This window comes from Danio rerio, chromosome 16, assembly GCF_049306965.1.
Source record: "Danio rerio strain Tuebingen ecotype United States chromosome 16, GRCz12tu, whole genome shotgun sequence".
Lineage (NCBI taxonomy): Eukaryota > Metazoa > Chordata > Actinopteri > Cypriniformes > Danionidae > Danio > Danio rerio.
Genome location: NC_133191.1, coordinates 14,846,723 through 14,855,241, shown reverse-complemented (window position 1 = coordinate 14,855,241; position 8,519 = coordinate 14,846,723). Strand labels below are relative to the sequence as shown.

Sequence of the window (8,519 nt, the reverse complement as noted above, 5' to 3'; positions counted from 1 at the left end):
TGTTTACATTAATAAAAACAAACAAATTAGCCACTTTATTAAAATAAATTGTTTTTAAAATGCATAAATAAAATCCTTACTCTAAGGTTATAAAAAATGTTTTACGATTTGGATTATTACTAAACAATATACTAAATACAAAACAATGACTACATTTACATGGACATCCCTAATTAAATTGTTTGCCTTAATCTGAATCAATAACATGATTAAGGTGTTTACACCACCAGCGCCACCACGCTATTCACGTTTTTCACAGTTCCATGTAATTTCAAGTGTTTCATTATTGATTTGTCCACTTTAAATGAAGTTTGGCACTTTTTGCATATTTAATTAGGAACATTTCATGCGTGCCCCCTTTGACAAACGAGATCTTGGAAGCGAGTATGAACTGCTGGAAGAGTGTTGTTTTAATAGAATTTGATACAGAGTATTGTCTTAATCATATTAAAAACTGGTTTTTGGTGTCCATGTAAATGAACTCGTTGAGTATATTAATATGATTAAGACAATACTCTGATTTAGGGCTCTATTTTGACGATCCATGCGCAAAGTGCAAAGCGCAGGGTGCAAACGCATTAAGGGCGTGTCAGAATTCACTTTTGCTATTTTAAGGATGGAAAAATCCGCTTTGTGCATGGTGCATGGTCTAACAGGGTTGAGCTTATTCTCCTAATGAGTTATTAGTATGTTTTGAGAATAAACCAATCAGAGTCTCATCTCCCATTCCCTTGAAATGTTTTAACATGGCGGACTTTTTAAATGAAAAAACTGAGCGCTTCACCAGTAATAAAACAAACAGATCATCAGTAGCGCGAGAATGAGAGATGAGCCTCCTCATTGTTTACTTTCACTTTCACTCTTGTGGATAGGGAAACGTGTTGTACGCACGACATCTATTAGCCTATACATTAGGGATGGAAAGATTAATCGAAATGTATCGATACGCGGTCATGCGCGTGCACGATGCGAGTGCATCGGTAGAGCAGCAGAGGATGAATGAAATTTTGAAAGCAAATCGAGATGCATCGGTTTTTGCGAGATGCATCGGTTTTTCCGAGATGCAACTTATATTTTTAATATAGAATGTTTTTTTTTTTTTATTAACAAGTGTTGTCAACCTGTTTTTGGCGCATAATTTAATTGACCTACATAAAGTAAGCCTTCAACGGATTTGCGGATGTGTACACTTACACTACAACTCAGTGTATCAGGCGTGCGAATTAAGCTAGTGGTGCGCCCTCAGAAAGCGCGAGAAGCAAAACAAACATTTTATTCCCCACTGAGTTTTAAATCTAAAGTATGGCAACATTATGGATTTAAGGATGGACGACATGACAGGACAGATGCAATTTGCAAAATGTGCCGCGCATCTATAAAATACGCGGGCAGTACGAGTAATCTGAAATCTCACTTGAAGCGGCGCCACGGTGTTGTTGTGAAAGCATCTTCCAGTGTTTCTGCATCCCCGGCTTTCGCACTGCTTTAACTGTAGCTACCAGCTCCAAAAGTGGTGAGAAAAGCATTGCAAGTTTTTTTCCATGCGCAAAAGTTTTGTGCGCTCTACGCCAATAACGGATGTTATTGCATTGTTCATCATCTGCAGGGCCGGAGCAAGCTGAACTGCCACTCTAGGCAGAGGACGATCACGCCGCCCTCAACCCCAATGTGAAAAAGAAAAGTGACCAGTTATGAAAATGAAGTGACGTGTCGCGGACCTCTATTCTGCCGCCCTATGCGCGGATATAACTGAGGACGCGGGGGTGTCGCGGACCTCTATTCTGCCGCCCTATGCGCGGATATAACTGGGTGTTGCGGACGCCACCCTCTCTATAATGCCGCCCTAGGCGGTTTTAAACACCTCCTCCTGTTAATTTTTATTTAATAATAATAATAATATTAATAATAATAATAATGATAAAAATAATGGGTATCACGGTGGCACAGTGGGTAGTTTGACCACCTCACAGCAAGAAGATTGCTGGTTTGTTACATTTTTATTAGCCTGTTGTTTACAGTGACAGTGATGTTTCAAAGCAGCATAACACTGCTAGTTCACCACCTTAAGTTTTGAATATTCAGTGGCAAAATATATCTTTGTAAAACTTGTTCTCATAGTTGAAAAGTTAAATAACAATTCTTGTTGTGCAATGCTAAACCTTTATGTTGAAAGAGTGCAAATATATATATTTTAATATATATTGCACTTATACATTCTGTTTATCTTGAAAATACTTAAATAATATGTGCTATATGTTCTAAAATGGCCCTCTACTGTAAACTGACACTCTGGCTCTGAGAGAAAAGCCAGTTTGTAAAAAAAAGTCTTGGTTTTGCTTGGTTAATAAATAATCAGACTCATTCAATGGCACAGCATCCTCTTTCACATAATCTCATAAACTTGATCTAATTAGTTAGTGCTGAATTATCGCATTGTATCGTGATATGGGTGTAAATCGTATCGTGTTGCATCGCAATATGTCACAAATGTATCGCTAATATATCGGATCGTATTCTTTGTATCGAGATGCGTATCGTATCGGCATTATAGCTTAGATGCCCAACCCTACCGCATACCCATTAGTAAATGTGCAGTTGCGCCCCTGGTTGTGTACAACATTATGACGAGCGGCAGGCTAACGTAATACCCATGCTTTTCGTTTTATGTCAGGAATTACTGAGACTTGCATTTAGCTAAACTTAAAAACGATTCAATACATACAGAATTCACTACTCACCATAACTTTGATGAAGGAAAATCGCCTGAATATGATGTTTCGGAGGAGCTCTGCCATTGCTGCGCTGGAATTTAAACCTGATCCAACAAACGACTCTCACGCGAATGCGTACACGCGCTTTTGCTGCAAGGTTTGTTCGACAAACACTATTTTCACTGCTGTTTGATAAATTGCCAAAGCACAGTTTTATGTTTGGTGAATGCATATTTTTAATTTTTACTTCAGACCATCAGCTAAAATTAATATTGTGGATTTTTTTTTTCGTTTGGGGCTTATTATTGTGAATTCATTTGTTGAGTCAGTATTTAATTGTCAGCGTCCACAATTATTTTATTTACTCTGTAATTTTGTTTTATATAATCTAATATTGAAATAATTAATGCAAAAATATGATCAGATAAAAAAAAACGTATTTGAAATTTGGTTAAATAAAGTTTGATTGCAACAAATTTTGATAAAAATTGATTGTGAAAATAAATAAATGAATAAAAGACAAAATTTTATGTATGTTTTCGTTTTTTTATTGTTTTGGGATCTAGACCTGGTTATGATAAAAAAATAATAATAATAATTATCAGGATATCTGCTTACCCCAACTGATTTTAATCAAATTTAACTGAAAGTGTTAATGTTTCTGTATTACACATTTTGTTTAGTTCACACTATATTTACTTATTTATAATGTAAAAATGACACAATGTGTAATAGAGAAGCAATAGAGAAGAACTCCTCTACTGCTCTGATTGACTTTCTGCTGATCAAGTGTTGTTTACATTTAATTGACTCCAATATTCTGTCACCACGGCAACCTGAGTTTACACTGAAATCAACACATCTCTCTGAATCTGATCACTTGAGCTCTTTCAACTCTTCACTTTGACAAGTTTCATCAGATTGTCTGATTTGGAAAGTTGATATTCATGGAGCAGCGGCGCCTCAGGTGAATCAGGAGTCTTCCAGCACACCTGAAGGACTTCCTGCTGGAGGGTGTCCCGTCTGTTCAGGATCCTGCAGCTGTGATCAGGTTGGATCATACTTACAGCTGTATCTCTTCCCCAGGTCTGAAGGAACATCACCTGAGGAACGCAGCTGTCCTTCCCCAAATCCGTCCAGCATCCTCAGTGCCTTCAGTGGACGTGGGACAGCAGGAGGAGCCACTGTCTATCCATGGCTACAGCGTTAAGGCCTACCAGGACATCTACCGCTCTGTGGTCGAGCCCATGATCAAGAGTCGTCCCTACAGCCTTCAGCTGGGCCTGGAGATCAAGCAGCGGCTGTGGGAGGCACTCAGGTGTCCTGTGATGGAGGAGACGGTGCAGGCTGATGGACGAATCCTCATTACAGAACGCAGATGTGGATCCAGACCAAACAGCATGGCTCCTCGAGTCCATGTGGACATCAGTGGAGAGCCACTGCCTGAGAAGCCCAGCAGAAAGAGGGCCAGACGCTGAGTCTTCACAGTGTCCCAAACCACACTGCAGTCCTGCGTATGTATATAGTGTACATAGTTGTAGAGCAAGTTCACAGTAAGTTTCCTTTTGCATGTTTTGTTTCATCAATTGGTTGTTTTTATTGATTCTTGATGTTGTTGACTTGAAGTTCTTGGTTTGCTCGGTGGTCTTCAGGATGTTTCAGGGGGTTTTCTGCACGGTTGTCGAGGTTTTCTGAGCGGTTGTTTTCGTGTTGCTGGTCGGTCGCTGGACTCTTCTGAGAGTTTCGATGCGTTTAGTGGTTTGCGGTGTCTGTTAGGTTAGGGTAGGTTAGGTTAGGGTCCCTCACGTGGTTTGCAGCTTGACGTGCTGTGAGGGCTTGTGTGCATCAGTGATGCTGAGAGCTTCGCCACTGGTACTTCACAGATACCGGTAGGGTCACCCATAGTGGACTGGTCTCAGCGGAGATGCCCGACTAAGACAAACCAGCTGATCCTGGACAGCAGATTTACATCAGAATCACCTGAAGATGTGGAAGTTGCAGGATTCGTGGAAGCAACCATTCTAAATGAATGAATCAATTAATAAATTTGTTATTTAATACATATAAAAGAGGCTGCAATTCTTTTCTTTTTCCTCTATTATGTTGATTTTTATCAAGTTATAATTAAAAAATAAAAGTAACAATTCTGGAATTATTATTACCCTTTTAACCTGATTTTCAAAACAATCCACCACTAATTGCACTACTAAAACTATAATAAAACTATGATAAAATAAGCCATAATAATAATAATAATAATAATTTTAAACATTCAATAAATAAAACAAATATTTAAATAATTTAATAAATTTTTTGATAGAATAATATTTACAATTATGTTATAAATATAAATTCTAATTATTTATACGCTGTAAAAAATGAATCAATATAATATTTATTTAAATAAATTTATATATAATTTACTCCCCAAACTACATTTTCTAGTGACTGGTCACATCTAAATTCAATAGTGGCAACAGCCTGTCAACATTGGCTCAATGAGAAATAATGTGTTGAACCAATAAAAAAAACCATCAAGTCTGCCCAATCATGTTATTGGCCCAATTGAATGTTTTAGATTGTGTGCAACAAGCTTTTTTGTTTCACCTAATTTAAAAATGTATATTGGTTAATTGTATATTGGTAAACAATGCTAAAGCAACTTTACTGAATTGTTTACTCCTCGTTGTCCCAAAAGAAAATGAATAATAGAATATAGAAAATCATAATACACTAAACACTGCCACATTTATTTATTTATTTATTTATTTTTATTAAAGAGACACTATTGTAAAAGTACTTTAGAATAACAAATACATTACACATTTCAACAAAGTATACCGTATAAATTCTAGCATTTTATTTCTCCTAATATTGACCTCATTCTTTAAGGCGGAAGTTTTTCCGATTTGTTTTCGAACATCTGATTCAGTGCCCTATGGGAGAAATGACTAGGAATATTAAACAGCGGAAAACAGACAAAATACTTGCTCTACAAACTAGTGTGTTTATGACTCTACAGACAAAGCAGAATAATATATTAAGAAAATATCAGTTTGCAACATCAAGCATCAAAACAAACAGTTTTTATTAAGATTCAAATGGCTGTGCCTGCTCGTATGTGAGGAATAAGGTCAATACATAGAGCTGAAGTGTACTTAATATATATCCCAAATATCTGCAAAAATGTAAAAACGGAAAAAAAAAAAAAAACTGCATAAAATGTGAGTATTTTTGTGAGGTTACTTTAACCATTGTTTAGTGTTGTCACCTGAATGCTTTCATTCTACAAAAGATAATCTGAACTTATGAAATCACATTTTTAATAGTTAAACCCATTCATTAACATTAAACATCTAATATATTTGCATATAAACAATGAACGGTTCATTCCGCTGTGGCTCCCCCTGATAAACAGGGGACTAAGCTGAAGGAAAATTAATAAATGAATATTAAAATCGTCAAAAGCACCATCAAATCTAAACAATGGGTTACTTTACCCAGTTGACACAGATGATTCCAGAACAGAAAAAAACTCACAAAAGTTTCAAGAAAAGTGAAAAAAAAATCTTCAAGAGGAACTTCAAGCACATAAAGCTGCATCTGTTTCAAATATTTACCATGTAAACCTATTTAGTCATTGTATTCCAGGTTGAGTAGATACTATAATCCAAAAGCACAAACGATGCATTGATAAAGCCTCCTATTGTCGAGCACCATCTCCTCTTCCAGGACAGCAGACATTCAGCACAGTTGACAGGGCTCTTAAACTTCATCATGCTCCTGATGCTAACTGTTTCAAGGATTCCCATCTTCATTGTAGCTGTGTGGTTTTCCAATGGCCCTGTATGTTAGAAATATAAAACGGCAATGTCAATATTAAGCCTATATCAAATACATATTCAAATGTCACCATAATACTGTGTCATTTTCAAAAACACTATTCCTGTTGGATCACAAATGTAATTTTAGCATGACAGAATGTGGATGTTCACATGATTATTAGCATAGTAACACCAATTAATAATTTCCATACTGTGAGAATGCTATGTGGTAAATTGCACATTTATATGTAAAATGTCACTTTGGCCAGGCACCTGTTTGTTTCCAGCAATGGTTCTAAATATCATTTACAGTGAGTAAATAACAGCAGAAGACAAAAAAACAGGTTTTCTTTCACACAAAACTGAAAAATCTGCCATAATTTACGCTCCCTTCCTTTATTCCAAACCTGTTTTTCTTTCTATCTTCTCTAAAGAAAATATTTTAAAGAAAGCTGGAAACCTGTAACCATTGACTTCCATAGTATTTGTTTTTCCTACTATGGAAATAAACGGTTACAGGTTTCAGCTTTTTTCTAAATATGACATTTAGTGTTCAACAGAAGAAAGAAACTTACAAAAGTTTGAAACCACATGTGCCTGAGTAAATAGTACAATTTGATTTGGGGGTGAACTGTCCCTTTAAGAACAACTCCAAATCAATGTTTAATATTTTCAAGTTAAAATCAATAAGGCAGGCTTGCGTTTTACATAATATTTTGTTTTATAGAAAATAAATAAGGCTACAGTAGAACTGACAACCGGCAACATATAACTAGCCAGAGCAATGTCTGTAGTTAACGTTAACGTGTTGTGTACAACATTATGACGAGCGGCAGGCTAACGTAATACCCATGCTTTTCGTTTTATGTCAGGAATTACTGAGACTTGCATTTAGCTAAACTTAAAAACGATTCAATACATACAGAATTTACTACTCACCATAACTTTGATGAAGGAAAATCGCCTGAATATGATGTTTCGGAGGAGCTCTGCCATTGCTGCGCTGGAATTTAAACCTGATCCAACAAACGACTCTCACGCGCATGCGTACACGCGCTTTTGCGGCAAGGTTTGTTCGCCAAACACAAACACTATTTTCACTGCTGTTTGATAAATTGCCAAAGCACAGTTTTATGTTTGGTGAATGCATATTTTTAATTTTTACTTCAGACCATCAGCTAAAATTAATATTGTGGATTTTTTTTTTCGTTTGGGGCTTATTATTGTGAATTCATTTGTTGAGTCAGTATTTAATTGTCAGCGTCCACAATTATTTTATTTACTCTGTAATTTTGTTTTATATAATCTAATATTGAAATAATTAATGCAAAAATATGATCAGATAAAAAAAAACGTATTTGAAATTTGGTTAAATAAAGTTTGATTGCAACAAATTTTGATAAAAATTGATTGTGAAAATAAATAAATGAATAAAAGACAAAATTTTATGTATGTTTTCGTTTTTTTATTGTTTTGGGATCTAGACCTGGTTATGATAAAAAAATAATAATAATAATTATCAGGATATCTGCTTACCCCAACTGATTTTAATCAAATTTAACTGAAAGTGTTAATGTTTCTGTATTACACATTTTGTTTAGTTCACACTATATTTACTTATTTATAATGTAAAAATGACACAATGTGTAATAGAGAAGCAATAGAGAAGAACTCCTCTACTGCTCTGATTGACTTTCTGCTGATCAAGTGTTGTTTACATTTAATTGACTCCAATATTCTGTCACCACGGCAACCTGAGTTTACACTGAAATCAACACATCTCTCTGAATCTGATCACTTGAGCTCTTTCAACTCTTCACTTTGACAAGTTTCATCAGATTGTCTGATTTGGAAAGTTGATATTCATGGAGCAGCGGCGCCTCAGGTGAATCAGGAGTCTTCCAGCACACCTGAAGGACTTCCTGCTGGAGGGTGTCCCGTCTGTTCAGGATCCTGCAGCTGTGATCAGGTTGGATCATACTTA

At 35.9% G+C, this 8,519-nt stretch overlaps 1 long non-coding RNA gene across 2 annotated transcripts; it reads right to left on the bottom strand.

The window, feature by feature from the left end:
• Nucleotides 1–3,000: 3,000 nt before the first annotated feature.
• LOC141378184 (uncharacterized) lies at nt 3,001–7,580 on the bottom strand. 2 transcript variants are annotated; one of them, XR_012392052.1, is made up of 3 exons: nt 7,475–7,580; nt 6,332–6,555; nt 3,001–4,732 (listed from the first exon to the last, which is right to left on the bottom strand). It is a non-coding gene; the product is annotated as an uncharacterized lncRNA (long non-coding RNA). The 2 variants fall into 2 exon arrangements; XR_012392051.1 differs by lacking the exon at nt 3,001–4,732 and having other exon boundaries at nt 6,180–6,555.
• Between the last annotated feature and the right edge of the window lie 939 nt (nt 7,581–8,519).